The sequence below is a fragment of the Pteropus vampyrus genome, unplaced genomic scaffold (assembly GCF_000151845.1).
Source record: "Pteropus vampyrus isolate Shadow unplaced genomic scaffold, Pvam_2.0 Scaffold387, whole genome shotgun sequence".
NCBI lineage: Eukaryota > Metazoa > Chordata > Mammalia > Chiroptera > Pteropodidae > Pteropus > Pteropus vampyrus.
The window spans coordinates 2664517-2682266 of NW_011889168.1; the positions used below are offsets into that span (position 1 = coordinate 2664517).

The 17750-nt window shown below is 34.4% G+C and overlaps 3 pseudogenes; 1 reads left to right on the forward strand and 2 right to left on the reverse strand.

Annotated features, from left to right (window-relative positions):
* Window positions 1–1790: 1790 nt before the first annotated feature.
* Window positions 1791–10760, reverse strand: LOC105305471 (annotated as a pseudogene).
* A 625-nt stretch (window positions 10761–11385) lies between these two features.
* Window positions 11386–12274, forward strand: LOC105305472 (annotated as a pseudogene).
* A 3570-nt stretch (window positions 12275–15844) lies between these two features.
* Window positions 15845–15963, reverse strand: LOC111731602 (annotated as a pseudogene).
* Window positions 15964–17750: the final 1787 nt, after the last annotated feature.

Genomic DNA, 17750 nt, shown 5'->3' on the forward strand with positions numbered 1-17750 from the left:
ACGCACTTAAGCACACATAATTGAATGCATGTTGCCATTATTATTTTGAACCAATTATTATCTGTTAGACAAATTAAAAATAAGAAAAATAAACGTTTTATTTTACCTTTGCTATTTCTTCTCTGATGCTGTTTCTTTATATGTGAGTTTCTGACGTATCATCATTTTGCTTCTTTCTAAAGAACTTCTTTAAGCATTTCTGCAGGGCAGGTCTACTGGCAACAAATTACCTCAATTTTTTGTTTGCCAGAGAAAATCTTTATTTCTCTCACTTTCCAATGGTAATTTCACAGGGTATAGAATTCTAGGGTTTTTTTTTCTCTCAACACTTTAAATAGTTTACTTCTCTCTCTTACTGCTTGCATGGTTTCTGGTGTTTCTTTCCTTCCCTAAATGTAAGTTCAAGCTTCTTACATGCTGGACTGGAAACATTTTCCATAAATTTTGATAGATGCTTTTATCAGGTTAAAGAAGTTATCTTCTTTTCTGAATTCACTGAAGAATTTTTTTTTCTGAATGAGTGTTGAATTTTATTGAATGTGTTTTCAATATTTTTCTTTATAACCATATATTTCTTCTTTATCTGTTAATATGTCATATTTATTATGTTGATAGATTTTTTCCTGTGTTAAATCATCTTCATTCTCCTGGGATAAACTCTACTTGTTTGTGGTAGGCAGAATTCTAAGATGTCCTGTGTGACTCCCACTCCCTGGTAGCCATGCTTTATGTAATTCCCTTCCCTGGTGTGTGTGTGTGTGTGGAAACTGAAACTTGCTTCTAACTAAGAAAACATGACAAAGTGAAAGGATTTTTCAGGTATGATTAAAGTCTCTAGTTGACTTTGTTAATGAAATGAGAGATAGATTATCTTGTCCGGACCTGACCTAATCAGGCCCTTTAATAGAGGGTCTGGTGGTTGGAGAGATTCTCTGGCTAGCCTTGAAGAAACAAACCATCATAAATTCCACAAATACAAATAAATGAATTCTTCCAACAATCATGTGAGCTTAGAAAAGGACTCCAAGACTCAAATAAGACCCCAGTTTGGGCTGACAATCTGATTTCAGCCTTGTGAGGCCCTAAGGAGGTGTTTCGTCTGATCTTCTGATCTACAGAAATTATGAGATAATAAATGAGTGTTGTTTTAAACCATTAAGTTTTGTGGTTATTTTTTACACAGCAATAGAAAACTGATACTTTGGTATAATATATATTTTTAACATTTGGTTTCACTAAGTCGGTAACTTAGTTAATAAGTTTTTAAAACTTTAATATGTATGCTTATAAGTGAGAATGGTCTGTAAGTTTAATTTTTTGTCTTATCCTTATCCAATTTTAGTATCAAGGTTTTATTAGTCTCATAAAATGAGTCCAGTAGCTTTCCTTCTTATGGTCTCCAAAACATAAGAAGAATATATTCCTCTTATATAACATAAGGAGAATATATTCCTTGAGAGTTGATAAAACTTGCCTATAAAAATAACTAGGCATATCTTTTTTATAGCTTAATGTATTTAATAGCAAACTTACAGGAACAGCACAGAAGACAGACAACATTAAAAAAATGTACTTGCATGTAAGACAACTCAGAAAAGTATAGTGAATGGATGGAATCTACTGTATGATAAAAATGCTACCAACACCATTTAGTTGCTATCAATAAGAAATGTACTTGTTTTAAAAAAATCCAAATGCCAGCTTTGTCCATAAAAATTTAACAAGTTTATTTATAATTTTATTAAGTTGAACTGCTGAAACTTGTTCACTGAAACATTTGATTTTGACTTTCATTAATGCTTTATGTCCCTGCATTTATATTAAAAATTCACACACACATGAAAATGGAAAAAACTGCCAATACCTGGTTTCTGTCCCCTATTTTTCCACTTGCGATCATATACTAAGGTACTTTTTGACCCCATGGAAAAAAATATCTAACATTCAGAACTACCAATAACAGAAAGAAAAGAACTTTTTTTTTTTTTTTTAAAGAATGAATGTGTCCCATCATACTGGATTCTTAAGCCAATTCTCCACATATGCGACATGTTAGCTGGATGTCTTTTGGCATAATCATTATGTTTTGCATGGATAGCACACAGATTAATGCTTCAAAAAGGCCAGCTAGATAGGCCTCACTTGCCTCCTTTGAAGTGCACCAATAACTGCACTCTTGAAGAGCATATCTGTTTTGAAGTTATGAGCAATTTCTCACACCAGACACTGGAAAGGAAGTTTGTGAATCAGAAATTCAGTGGACTTTTGATAACGTCTAATTTCATGGAGTGCTACAGGTACCAGGCCTGTAGCGAAGAGGTTTCTTCACCCCTTCAGTAGAGGGTACATTCTTGTCAGCAGCTTTTGTAGCCAGTTGCTTCCTCAGTGCTTTACCACTGGTCGATTTGCGGGCAGTCTGCTTTGTATGAGCTATGGTGTAGAAACCTCCTTACTTATCCTCTTTCTCTTCCATTGGAGCTCAGTGAGCTAGAGGCAGTGCTGGTGTTAGAGAGCAACAGTGGCGTGGTGGTGGCTGTGAACACAATTTAAACTAGGCATATCTTTTTAATAAGACATCTGTTACCAGTCGAATTTTTATTTTACTTTATTATTTTATTTTATTTTCCCCAGTTTTATTGAAATATAATAGACAATAAGTTACTCATATTTACATTGTACAATTCAATGAGTTTTTTTCAATTATGTTTCACATATAATAATATATTAGTTTCGGTTGTACAGCATAGTGATTAGAGCTCAAGTGATCACCACACTAAATCTAGTACCTCTCTTCCTCTTACATATTTATTATGACATTGTTAACTACTTTCCTTATGTTACACTTTATATCTCCTGACTATTTTGTATCTATCCATTTGTATTTCTTAATCCCTTTGCCCTTTTTCACCACCTCCCACCCCCGTCTAGTAGCCCTCAAAATATTCTCTGTATCTATGAGCTTGTTTCCATTTTTGTTGTTATTATTGTTTATTTTGTTCTTTAGATTCCGCACGTATGTGAAATCACATGGTATTTGTCTTTCTCTATCTGACTTCATTTAGTGCAATGCCCTCTAGGTTCGTCAAGGCAATATCTTTTTCCAAACCCTTCCTTTTAGTCTGTGTGTGTCTTTTAATCTGAAATGACTCTTTTGTAGGCATCATATGTAGGGGTCTTGTTTTCTTATCCATTCAGCCATCCTATCAGCATTTAATACTTCTCCATTTGAGGTAGTAGTTGATAGATATGTAGTTATTACCATTTTTTATTTCTGATTTTGATACATAGTTTTTCTTGTTAAAGAAGTCCCTCCAACATTTCCTGTAATAGTGGCCTGGTGTTGATGAATTCTTTCAGCTTATTTTTGTCTGGGAAGCTCTTTATCTGTCCTTCAACTCTAAATGATAACTTTCCTGGGTATTCTTGGTTGTAGATTCTGGGTTTTCATCACGTCGAATATTTTGTGCCAATTCCCCTTGGTCCTGTAAAGTTTCTTTTGAGAAATCAGCTGCCAGTCTTATGGATGCTCCCTTGTAGGTAACTAATTGTTTTTCTCTTGCTGCTTTTAAGATTATCTCTTTGTCTTTAAACTTTGGCATTTTAATTATGATGTGTCTTGGTGTGGGCCTCTTTGGGTTCCTCTTTCTTGGGACTCTGAGCTTCCTGGGGTTGTATGTCTATTTTCTTCACCAGGTGAGGGAAGTTTTCCATCATTATTTCTTCAAATAGGTTTTTCACTTTTTGTTCTCTCTCTTCTCCTTCAGATACCCATATGACACAAATGTTTTTACACTTAATTTTGTCCCAGACTCCTTAAATTATTATTATATTTTTGGCTTCCTTTTTCTTGACATTCTGATTGGGTGATCTTGGCTTCCCCATCCTCTATAGCTATGGTTTGATCCTATTCTTCATTCACTCCGTTAATTCCCTCTAATATACTCTTCATCTCAGATGATGTATTCTTCGTTTCTCACTGGTTCCATTTTATAATTTCTATTTCCATTTTTATGTTTCTCACCTCTTTGTTAAAGTTCTCACTGAGTTCATCTACAATTCCCCTAAGTTCATTGAGCATCTTTATAACCAGTGTTTTGAACTCTGCATCTGTTAGATTGCTTGACTCCATTATTCCTAGATCTCTGTTCTGTTCTCTCATATGGTTTCTGCGTATTTGTCTTCCCATTTTGGCTGCCTTTCTGTGTCTGTTTTTATGTACTAGGCAAAGCTCCTAAGTCTCCCAGTCTTATTAGTGTGCTTTTGTGATGTAGGTGTGTAGAGGCACAGTCCTGAGGGGGGTTCAGCAGCAGGCCAAGTTTAGCCCCAGGCTGTGTACCTCCAGGGCCACCTGTTAAGATTCAGCAAGGAATATACAGATGCTGTGCTTATAGTTGCCTCAAGAAACCACACTGGAAACTGAGGTCAGCTGCCACCACTGTATCGACGTTGGCTAAGTAAGGAGCACCAGGCTCACTGAGGATACAACTAGATGTGGCTTGAGTTGGGGAGGCAGAATTTCAGGGGATCTACTGTGTAGGAGTGACCTCTGTTATCCAGTTCCATGATGTCTCAGCTATGGCGGCACTTCATCCACACACTGGGAAGGGGGTGGGCTCAACAGAGGAACAATGGATACCACCAGCACTTCTTCCCAGGATAAAGCCTCACCTCTGGCCTTCCCTCCAACAACTCAGTGTCCCCCTTTAAGTCCCTGGTGCTCCCCACCCAGCAGCTTACCGGGCACTGGTGCTCAGATTGAGCAAGCGAGTCCATCACTGCTCACAGACACGGCCCCTTTAAGAGGAACATCTACAGCTGCCAGCTGACGCATCCTCTGTCCCACTCAGCTGCTTGGGATCGGAGAGCCTTGTGTCTTCGCCCTATCCTATCTCCTCCTGTTGCAGGGTGATTTCTTATTTCTCTCCTTAGTTGTAAGGCTTGTTCATCTAGACCCCAAGTGACTCTGCTTGCTGTTTGCTCCATGTTTCCGTCACAACTTTGATGTGATCATAAGAGCAGATGAACAAAGCTACTATCATCTATGCCATTTTTCTAAAGATTCTACCAATTTAATTTTTTAAAAATTTTATTGGTTAATTCATATTATAATTTATTTTTTATTAGAAATTATTTTATTTGTTTCCAAATATGTTTCTATATATTTTTCTTAAATTATCTTTAATGGTAGAAAATTCTGTTTGTAATGTTATACCTCCTTATTATTCCTAATATTTGTTACTTTCCCACTTTTTTTGTTCAGTATTACCAGAGATATGCCCAATTTAAAAACATTTTTTAAAAAAATTTTAGTTTTGTTGATCCTATATATTTCTTTGTTTTCCATTTCACTTTTACTGTTCTTGTCTTCTTTATTCCAACTTATTTTACAATGTTATTTCTCTTATTATTTATATTTTATCAAAGTTATATATGCATATACTTGGAAAGTCATATACTTGTGCAAATAGATTGTTTCATAACAACACATCTGTCACATTTTCCCATTCTTGCTCCCCAGAAGCAATTATTTTCAACTCCTTTAGTTAATTGTTATCATTGGTGTGTGTTATATTACTATTCCTTTCTTGTGAAATTTTAAACATTTTCTATTAATTTCCCAATATAGGATATTGCTATCAGTGTTCAGTTATCTTTCACCATTACTCTATCTCCACCATACATATCTATACTCCCTGTGACCTTTCCTTCCAGGGAAGTTATATGGTTAATTTGGTTAAATGATAGTCATTTAACCATAATTATAAATATTATTAGGACTATATAAATGTTATTTATCTTAGAGTAATCTTTTCTGCATATATTTTGTTTGTTTGTTTTCTGGAGTTAATATCTCTGTTTTGTTTTGTTTGCAAGTGTTTCAGTCTCAAATTTTGCTCCATTGTGAAAATAGCTTCATAATATATTAACATATATTAGACTCTATCAATTTTATATTCTTGAAGAAATCTCTTCTGGAAACTGTTAGTTCTCTCCCTGCTCTGCAGTTGTCCTTCTGAGATTTCACTCCACCAATCATATTGGGGATTTCCTTCCCTCTTCCATTGCCTTCCCTCGGCCACCATTGCCTGAATCCCATGTATTCTTCTTTCTTAGTTTACTCCCTCGAAATGGTTAAGATCTTGCATGTCTGGAGGAAAATTTCTTTATTCTACCCTCACACTTATTTGACAGTTTAGCTACTTGTTAAATTCTAGATTGGAATTATTTTCTCAAAGTGATGTTGCTCTGTTAGTTTTTGGCTTTTATTATTACTAATAAGAAGGTCAATGCTATTCTGAACTTTGAACATTCTTGTTAAGCCCTCTTCTTTTCTCCTCTCTGGCAGCTGTAGGGTCTCTAGTGTTCTGAAATTTTATGAAGACATGACTAGATTTGAGCCCTTAAGTTAGTGGATCCATTTAATTGTGAAACATGGATCATTCAGATAGGGGACACATTTTAAAATAATTTCATTGATGATTTCTTCTTTATTTTCTTGGTCTTTGCTTCTTTGTCTTTCCTTAAGAATTCTTATTTTTTAGATGTTAGACTCCCTCAACAGGTTCCCTAATTATCTTTTACCTCCTATTTTCTTAAATTTATCTTTTTTCTCTCTGTTTAATGGGAGATTTTTCTCAACATTGTACTTTAACCATTTTATTAAGGGTTTTCTATGTTTTTATTTCTTTATTCTTGTTATTTCCTGAATGTCTTTTTTTTATATATAGCTTCCTGTTCTTGTTTCAAGGAAGCAACTTCAAAATTTTTTCTAGTTCCATAAAGTCTCTGTTTCTTTCATATTAACTGGAAGTTTGTCATTTCTGATTTCTGGAACAGAACACTTAATTCCTTTACTTACAATTAACCTCTTTATTTTCAATCTCTTTCAGTTTTAAATAAATACATTTTAAACTACAAATTTCCTTTTACATTCTGTTTTTGCTGAACATTACTAGTTTTGAAATGTAGTACTTTCATTGTTATTCACTTCTAAATTTCTATTTTGTGATTTCCATTGCAGTCTTTTTGTTAATTATGAGTCACTTCTGAGAGCGTTTTTAAGTTTACAAAGATTGTTATGTTTTTAACCAGCTTTTTTGCGTGTGCTTAATTTTTAATTCAATTTATTGTGATCAGGGAGAAACATGGTAAATATGATAACAGATCTTTTATACATTTTCACAAGTCCTTAAGTTCTAGTATGTGACTAATTTTTAAAAACATTCCATTTATATTTGGAAATAATGTATATTTTATATTTATTGTCTGCTAATTAATTTTGTGTTCAAAGATTCTATATCCTTAACAATTTTTGCCTGCTTTCTCTATCAGTTTATGATAGAGATGTTTTTAAATTTCCCATTGTGATTATAGATTTTTGTTGTATATGTCTTGAGGCAATGTTGTCAGTTGCATACTAGTTAACTTTTAAATCTTTCTGGTAGAATTTGCATGTTATTGCAAATTATCTCTATTCCAATTAGTATTTTTTGCTTCAAATTCTAATTTGACTTGGATTAATGAAGTTTTAGCATCTTTTTATTGTTAGTATTTGCATGCTATATATTTTTCCATTCTTTTGTTTTTAACATTTCTGAGATGTTTTTCAGTATGTCTTATGTAGTTGAATTTTTAATGTCACACTCTTTTAATAAAATAATATAATCTGTTTCATTTATTTTTATTACTAATGTATTTGGACTTATTTTGCATTTTTTATTAACCAATTATTTTTTGCTCCTTTTTTTTCTTGCCTTCTGTTCAATAGATAAAATTTTCCGCTTGCTTATTTGGAGACTATTAAAATTTTTATTCTTTTATTAGTTATCTTCAAAGTTTAAAATACACATTCTGGGGGTGGCTCCATAGTGTAGTGATTAGCATGTCTGCTTTACACGCAGAAGGTCCTGGGTTCGCACCCCAGGTGGAACCACGAACCAGGTACAAAACAAGGTATTTTCAATAAAATCTAGCTCCTATTTCCACATTTATAATTAATATTTCCCCTTTCCTAGAAAAAAAAATGGCATCTGCACTGTTTTTTTCTTCTTACTTTTCTTCTCTAAACAGCATATCCTAAGATTAATTCATAGTATTATACAGAAATATTTCTTAATCCCTTTTGCACCTGACTTCACTTTTTAATACCACATTTATTTAACCATTTCCCTATTGATAGACATTTGAGACCATTTTGTGCTTTCTCTATCATTATAAATAATGTTTCCATGAATAGTCTTTTATATATATCTTTTTGTATTTGGGGCAATGTATCTTTAAAATGGATATATTTTAGAAGTGAGATTGCTGGGTTACAGGGTAAGTGCATATGTAATTTTGTAGGATAGTGCCATATTTCCCTCTATAGGGATTTTCTATTTTCTACTACCACCAGCAATGTTACCTCATAGCCTCAGCTAATTTTGGTAGCGTGAAATGGTCTTTCATCTTGAGTTAATCATCTTAGTATTAAGATCCATTTGCATTTTTTCTGTTATTGTATGTTCATATATTTATCCAGATTTTCTCTGGTATTGATAGTCTTTTCTTCTTTACTTTTTGAAGTTTTATATCTTTCCCAGTTTATTATTTACCATCTTACTTATGGTGCTTTGCCATTTTTTTTTCCCAATGTAGTCTAATATATCGGCCTTTTCCCTTATTACTTCTGGATCTTAAAACATAGTTAGAAGGGTTTCTCCCACTCTCAGATTATAGAAGAATTCACCCATGTTTTCCTCTGGCATTTATATGCATATTTTAAATCTCTGATCCATTTAGAATTATCTTTGTGTATAATGTAAGGAGTAGATCCCAGTTTATTTTTTTCAATAAGGCTATCTAGCTAGCTGTCATCAACTAAATAAAAGTCAGTCTTTTCTCCCAGTGGTTTGAGACATTGCTTTTATTGTATACTTAAATTTCATATGGAATAAAGTGTTTCCTAGATTTTCCATTCTTTTCCTTTGATGTATCTATGTACCAATATCAGAATGTTTTAATTTTAAAGGATACCTAGTATGTTTTAATGTTACCTCCAAATTCATATTTTGAAATCTTCACCCCCAAGATGGTAGTATTAGGAAGTGGGGCCTTTGGGAGTTGATTTGGTCATGAGGATAGAGCCTTAATAAATGGGATTACTACTCTTATAAAAGAGACCACAGAGAGATCCTTAGCCCCTTGCACCATGTGAGGATGCAGTAAGGAGATGGCCATCCAGGAAATGGGCCATCTCTAGACAGTGAACTTGCTGGTTCCTTAATTTTGGACTTAACAGCCTCTAGAATGTGAGAAATAAATTTCTGTTGTTTATAAGCTATCCAGTCTATGATATTTTGTTACAGCAGCTCAAACTAAGACAGTTGGAATTATGTTACACTTATAAATAAATTTAAGGAGACCTGACACCTTATTATGTTGATTCTTTCAATACAAGAATGTGTATGTATTTCCATTTACTCAAGTCTATCTTCGGTCCTTAAGAGTACTGTAAAATTTTATTCATATATATTTTGAATATTTCTTGATAAGTTTTTGTCTGGTATTTTATTTACATTTTAGTATTGCAAAGAAGTTCTCCTCCATTAGTTTTTCTAACTGGTGTTTTTTTAAATACATATTTATATTAAGGCTCCCACAGTATTTTCATGCTTTAAATTTCTTCACCCTCCCTGAAAGCTTAAATTATAAGTTTAGCTGAATAAAAACGATAAATAGAGAGTTGTTTTTTTCCCCCCCTCTGAAGATGTTACCCCTTTTTCTTTGTCATTAAATGCTGCTGGCTAGAAGTCTTCTCTCAATTGAATTGTTATTAATATGTAGATAATCTGTCATTTGCAACTTTTACTATAATCTCTTCATCTTTGAAATTCTGTATCTTCTCTATGAAATGTCTAGATGTATTTAAATTTATTCTATTAGGTGCTAAGTGCTTTTTATTCTCCACTTTCGAGCTTTTCTTAATTTAAAAATTCTCAATAATTATATCTTCAAAGTATTGCATCACACCATTCCTTCCATTCTCTTGCTCTGAAAATACTATTTTACAAATGTGGAAGCATCTCATTCTATCTTCTGTATCTTTTATCTTATTTCTCAAGATTATTTCATATTTTACTAATTTGCTTTTTTGGTCTAGTCTTTAGATTATTCTACTTTTAATTTTCAGATTAGATGTCCAATTTCCAAGAATCAAGGGCATCTATTTTTAAATACATCAGATCTTTAAAAATATCTATGTATTTTCATTTCTTCATTCTTTTAGTCAAAGTTATGCTTTCATTTATATTTTTGAAAGCTTTCAACCTTTTGTCAGATTATTATATAAAAATAATTCCCTGTGGAGTAAATTTCTGTTTCAACTGTTTACTTTGTTGATTTTCTTTCATACCATTAGATTTCTTCTTGTATTTTGGAATTTTGATTTGTAGCCTCATTTTTTTCCCCTTTCTCTTACTTGCCTCTGTAGTCTCCTCTTTATTTTGGCAGTTTTGTAGTTGCTTGTTCTTGTCCTTCTGGGCTCTGTCCAAAACTAGATTTAATAATGACATATTAGGACTCCTGTCTCATAGTGATCTTAGGGAACTTGACAGATCCAGTCAAAGCCAGCAGGTAACTTGGTTTAATACTAGGTTCCAAGGCTGTGAGTCTGGACTTTTACCTTCCTGGGACTGCAGCTTTATTCTAACTCTAGCCTCAGGCAACATTTGGGGTAATTTCTTTAGGCTCCTTTCAAAGCGATGAGTTGGGATCCACATCCTGGCTTCTGGCTTCACATTGTGAACCTACCTCTATTTCCCTGACTTATCTAAATCACTCCAGGCTTGTTGGCCATGCAGGAGCTAAATTTCTGGCTAAACCATTGCCTATTATTGGGCCCTGGGTTCAGTTAGGCCATAGCGTCAGTGTATTCTGGTTCATGGATATATGTCTCTTGTATTTGATCTCAACTACATTTTTTTTGTTTTTTACTTTTTATGTCTTAATGCATCATTGTATGTGTTTGGATCAGAGAAGATTTTCACAGCAAGAAGTTGCTGAGAAATTTTAATTGGAAATCCATCTGATTCTGATTCTTTTTTTATCAGTACATTTAACATCGACTGTGGTTACATATGATTGTCTGAGCCCATGTCACATGCCTATATCGAAACTTTAAAGGAATCTAAGGGACTTTCCTTTCTGTGCCTCTCTGGTGCTGGAGGCAGGCCTTGGGGTTGCATCCACCCCACCACCTTCCTGGGCCCAGCCGACTCACATGGCCTTGGGAAGGCTGGCTGCGCTGAGGAAGAGGTGGCAGAGATGGCAACTGTGGCCAGAAGGTAGTAGCCTAGTGAAGGACAGGCCTGCTGCCCTCTCAAACAACTGCAGAGGAAGAGAGAAATGGTGACGGCCTCGGCTGCCTGGGAGGGCCACTATAGCCACTTTTGCAAGGACGAAGATAGCCCCAAATTACCAGGTGTAATTTTTGTCCCAGGTGTGAATCAGGCTTTATTGAAGAAGTGACAGATGATTCCAGTTTTTTAGGTGGTGGTGGCAGCCAGATAGACAATAGCATATCAACACATTTTGCAGAGTTCTGGTGCAATTTAGACCACACAATGATTATATAAGATTTTAGACCATTTCTAAGTATCAATCCACTGGACCAAGATAATAGAACCACTGAGAGAGGTCACCAAACTCACACTGACTTCTGGGGACCAAGTCTACCTCCCAGATTGCCAATGACTTGGAGATACAGATCACAAGGAAGTACTCATCTTGATAGATCTCCAGCTATTGAAGGAATAATACAACAGTTCTTTGCAGAATTCTTTGCAAATTCTGCAGTTCCTGGATCCCCACTTTTTCCTGGAGCGGGATACTGCACTCCAACCCAGGGGACTATGCCCGGGGTTAGATAGGGCTTGTTGCCATTGTAAACCAATTTTTAGGACAACTGGAAAACACAGGGCCTCCCCCAGTTGACAAGGAAAAGATCACATCTCTTCCAACAGTGATAGTAACTCAGGAACAAGTTGGTATGGGTTTAAAGTGTTCAATATACAAAGAAGATTACACAGTTGAAGAGGAAGTTGAGCAGTTACCCTGTAACCATTTCTTTCACAGCAGTTGTATTGTGCCCTGGTTAGAACTGTGTGATACATGTCCTATATGTAGGAATAGCTTAAATGGTGAGGACTCTACTTGGCAAATCCAGAGCTCTGAGGCCTCTCCAAGTAACAGATTTAGCAGTTACAGACAACTAGATGACCCATGGACTTTCTGAAGCTAAGGACCATGTCTGAGCCAGGCTGTGGTACTTCTTATCACAGCTATAAATTGTTATCAAAACAAAAAAAGAAGGTGGATTTAGGAATCATATAAGAAACCTCAACCCATAATATTAATGCAGTGAGTGTTTTTCTTCTCTAAATTTAAAGTTAGCATCTATAGATGGAATTGTATCTACAACCAAATGCCTCTTATACATGAATTCAGAGTGATAATTTTATAAGTGTGAAATTTAATTGTGTGTGTTTTCCCTGCCAGAATAGAATCAGTTCCTTAAAGTCTAGCTAGAGTCCTGCTATCTGTCATGTTATTTTGTAATGGATGTTTTCACCTCTTTGTCCAGCCTCTACCCTACCATTAATGTATTTTACAGTAAATACAGTGGAACCAGAGCCCTAAAGTCCTGCTGATGTAAAGTCTTTGTTTTAAATGTACAAAAGCATATACTCTTGGCCACATTCACTGTGAATTGAGGTCAGGTTAATTCAGGAATCTTAGACTAATGACTCTGTTTTGTCTTGAACTCTCAGAAAGCAAATTAAAGAAAAATTACAGGAGAAAAGAGAAAGTGGCTTATCATTGTACTCTTTTGGTTTTCTTAATTTTTAAAGACTACTTCACAAGATGCAGTTTCCACAGAAACCAACATGACATGTCTTAGTCTTCTGTTCGTAGGAATCTGATTCTGGTGACTTTTGGGGAATGATGTAGGCAGCATACAGGCACAGAAAGACAAATGTTTGAAATCTTTGGTTCTGAAATTTTTTAATGATTCCCCAACTCGTTTATTATCTTTTGCCCTGGGGACCTTAAAATAATTTCCCTTACAGAAATAGAATTACTTCATTACTGCTTCTACAGCCAATTCACTGTTTTTAGTAATTCACTGATCTTTAGGAATTGAATTTTTATATTGTCTCATTTTAATTTTTAAGCCCTTTAATAATCTCTAAACCTTTCTGTTGGCTTGATTCTGGCTATATTTGGAATCAAACTGATTATTGTGATCATGTATAAAACGATTTGGCCTAAGAGAGGTATGTCTTAATTTTTTTTTACCCTAACAATGTTTCATGTACTTGCACATACTCTTTCAAGCATTTGAAGATCAAAATATCCTTGGAACCTTAAAATTTCAAAAGAAAATGATGGGGATATGTAACCATAGTTGATGCATCAAAAAAGGTGACAGGGACACCGTTTATATGGTCACATCAGCCCTTCATAGTTTGGATTGATGAGAACAAGGAGGTTACTTTTTGGTGAATCTCTTTCTCAGCTAGGAGTCTTTTCTCAGTTTTTGTTGACTATCATATACTATACACTGATTTTGGGGGTGAGGAAGGGGTTGGAGATACCTTTGTACTTCGGTAGATGATAAAGGAGTAGGGGAAAGAAGAGAGAAAGCGGGAGAATGGCTCACTGAATTAATAGCCTGCCTGTTAAAGTTGTGCCCTTAAAGTATGATTCAGGTTGGGCCCAGAGGTAATAAAAGATTTTTTTTTTCATAACAAAAAGGAATCTAACAATTACCTGGCATTTTCAGCTCCCATAAGGAGATAAAGTTCTGCCTTCTACCAAAACTTATAATTTGGTTATTTTCCAAACTTGGAAAGGGGATTCAGATTTAAGGTTGCCAAACAAATAACTACTATAGCATATGCCCTAGAAATCTATGAAGAGATATTCTCTGAGTATCGCATATATTTTTTTTCCTTTCTGTACAAAACCACGTAACTATTCAAGCATCAACAGCTAAAGTTTAATTTCCATGCAATGCAGAGCTGCAGGCTCTACAGATAAGCATGGCCACATTAAGCACAGCTTTTTGTTAAATGTATGATTGAAGTGCACAGTGGTCTGATTTTATACTTTATAATAGCTTTTAATCTGCATTGGTTGGAACTCTAGAGGGCCATCTGTTTTAACAGGAGACTCAAATTTATAATTTTATGGCACTACTGTAATTGTAGGTTTTTGTAATATTTGTAGTGTTCAAGCCGAAAACATTGAGATAAATAATCTATAAAGAGGTTTGAGATGACATTGACTTTCTATCAGTTATTATGCGATCATGGATGCCGGAGTTTAATGATTTAATTATATGGAACTCAAGGCTCTCTTTCCAGTTTCCAAATTTGTACACTTTTGGTATCAGAGATAATGGGGGAAAGAAGAATGGAGTTTCCAGAGTCCTTGACCCCTCATATCTGAGAAAAAGTTTTCTTTGCCTTATGCCCACTGGAAAAGATTACCATTCCTTTGGTCTTGCAAGAAACTCCTTTTGTAACTTCTGTGTTGAAAGTAAAGGTGTCCTAGGAGCCTTCTCTCAAATCTTTGTCAAGAACTTTGTGCTTTCTTTTTACGTACCATGTGTGAATGAATATATGGACCTCTCTTCTTCCCCAAAACCTGTACCTATCTCCAATAGTCAAAGCTGGCAAGTTTTCTGGTAAAACTTTGGAGTCGAATTCCAACATGATATTGAGTTTGCTTCCCATACTGATTCTCATTAATAATTAAGACAACATCCAACTCCATGTAGGGACACTTACCATTTTAAAATATCTTCACCTTAGATTATAACTCACCTGTAAAGATTGCCTATAGTCTCTTTAATATGCCTGATTACTGATTCAGCATGTTCTTGGGGAATTCTCTTTATTTTCTTGACCCTCATTTTAGGGAGACTATACAACATGATCAAAAATTCTCTGCGCATTCATCAGAAGATTTATTGATTGGCTGGAATTTGAAGATGTTCTATCAACTTCCTCTCTGAATATTCACCCCCTATTTTTATTTTATCATTTGTTGTTTCTGCTTAGATATATTTTTACCACTTCTAGCTTAATATTGATGAATATCATATCAAGATGAATTTCTCCTTACCCTGAATACTAACAACACTTTGACTAAAAGAGGTAAAGGTACAGTAAGAGGCCAATGGGCCTGGGAGCCAAGCTTGGGAGTAAAGTAAGAAATATGTGTTTTTGATCTAGGAAAAACAATTAAAGATGCATCTATTTGCTAGTATTGTCTCCTCAAAGAGACCTAAAATTAGCTACTAGTGCATTTATTATCTTTACCATGATACCTAGCATATTATGAATGTTCAGAAAAGGTTACATTCAGCTTCCCTTTTATATTCTGTTGTGTTAAAATCAAGGTTAAAATAAAAATATAAAAAAGTGAGCTATATTAAACTGTTGTGATTGATGAAATGATAAAATATATATTTAAAATAGTTGGATAAGATTTTTTAAGAAGATTTTTTAAGAAGGTGAAACAAATATTTTAGAATTTTCTAAATAGTTATAGATTTTGAATAGAATACATTAAATACTTTATTTAGTTAAACCCCCATATCTTTTGCTCATTTTTTTTAGTATATGTGCTACCGAAACAAGCACGCTTTTGCTCATTTTTATCAAGTTGTTTTATTTATTGTGGAGTTTTCAGAGTTCTTTGTATATTTTGGATAAAAGTTCTTTTTCACAAATCTTGTCTCAGTCTCTTGACGTTGATGGATTTCTGAACTTTTTCTTTTTTATTATTTTTTAAATGCCTACAGCACTTGGTATTCCAAGGTGGTCTCCTATCTAACTACTAACCAGGCCCGACCCTGCTTAGCTTCTGAGATCAGACAAGATTGGGCATATTCAGGGTGGCATGGCTGTAGATGGGTTTTTGAATTTTGAACCAGCCCCTCATTCCTAGGATAAATTATACTTAACTAAGGTATATAAATTTTAAAATATATTTCTCAACACAATTTTCTAATATTTTCCATCTATGTCCATGAAGGGTATTGGTCTATAGTTCTCTTTCTTTGTATTTATTTTATCTGGTTTTATTATCAGGTTAACATTGACCTCTTAAAATTGTATGGGAAATTATTTGTAATCTCCATGCAATCAATAAAAATAACTTTGAAAATACATAGTGAAAGAAACAAGAATGGAATATAGATGGTACACTATGAAATATCTCTCTAACATAAAAGAAGCAGCACTGGAGTAATTAAGTAACAAAAAAACATAAGACACAGAAAATACATAGCAAAATGGCAGAATCAAGTCTTTGTTACTCTTAACGTAAAAAATGAAATTCTTTGATTAAAAGGCAGATGTTAGCAGAGTAGATTAAAAAACATAATTTGACTTCCGGTTTTGGGTTCAACATTGTAAAGAGCGATAAATGAATACAGAAAATTACAGCTTAATGGGAGCAGAAATCACTACTAGATCCTGGTAGAAAAGTATAATTGATTGCTAAAGACTGAGCATGGACTAATTTTAGATATAAAAACTTCTGGGGACTCTGCCAAAGGGGCTATCTACAACTTCATGAGTTTTACCTCCATGAGCTTCACCATGTACCCAGGGTAAACATCAAAGAAAAATCCCCTCATGCATCCTCCTGTCAGGGAGAAGGGAAAATAACAATTTTGAAATTTTTTTAATTAAATTTATTGGGGTGATATGGGTTAATAAAATTATATAGGGTTGAAGTTTACAATTCAATAATACATCATCTGTATATTGTATTGTGTTCACCACACAAAGTCAAATCTGTCATCATATATTTGACCCCCTTTACCCTGATCTACCCCCTTTTCCTCTGGTAATCACTAAACTGTCGTCTATGTCTACTAATCTTTGTTGTCGTGTTCATTTGTTGCTTTCAGTTTTATATCCCACAAATGAATGAAATCATATGATTCTTAACTTCTCCTGTCTGATTTATTTCATTTAGCATTATAATCTCAAGATCCATCTATGTTGTCACAAATGGTAGTATTTCATCTTTTCTTATGGCTGAATAATATTCTATTTTATGTATGTACCACATTTTCTTTATCCAATCATCTATCGAAAGACACTTCAGTTGTTTCCATGTCTTGTCCACCATGAATAATACTGCAGTTAACATCAGGGTGCACATCTTTACAGATATAAGTTTTCAAATATTTTGGGTAGATACCCAGAATAGGAATTGCTGGGTCATATGGTAATTCTATTCTTAAATTTTTAGGAATTTCCATACTGTTTCCCTTAGGGGCTGTACCAATTGGCAGGCCCACCAATAGTGTATGAGGGTTCTTTTTTCCCCATACCTCTCCAACACTTATTATTACTTGTCCTGTTGCTGATAGCCATTCTAACAGGTGTGAGGTAGTATCTCATGGTGGTTTTCATTTGCATTTTCCTAATAACTAGTGAAGTTGAGCATCTTCTCATATTTCTGTTGGCTGTTTATATGTCTTCTTGGGAGAAGTGTCTGTTAAGGTCCACTGCCCATTTTTAATTGGATTGTTATTTGTTGTTGTTGTTATTGAGTTGTATGAATTCATTGTATATTTTGGATATTAGGCCCTTATCAGAGGTGTTGTTTGCAAGAGGTGTTGTTGTTCAATTGGTTGCCTCTTTGTTTTGTTAATGGGTTCTTTTGCTATGCAGAAGCTTTTT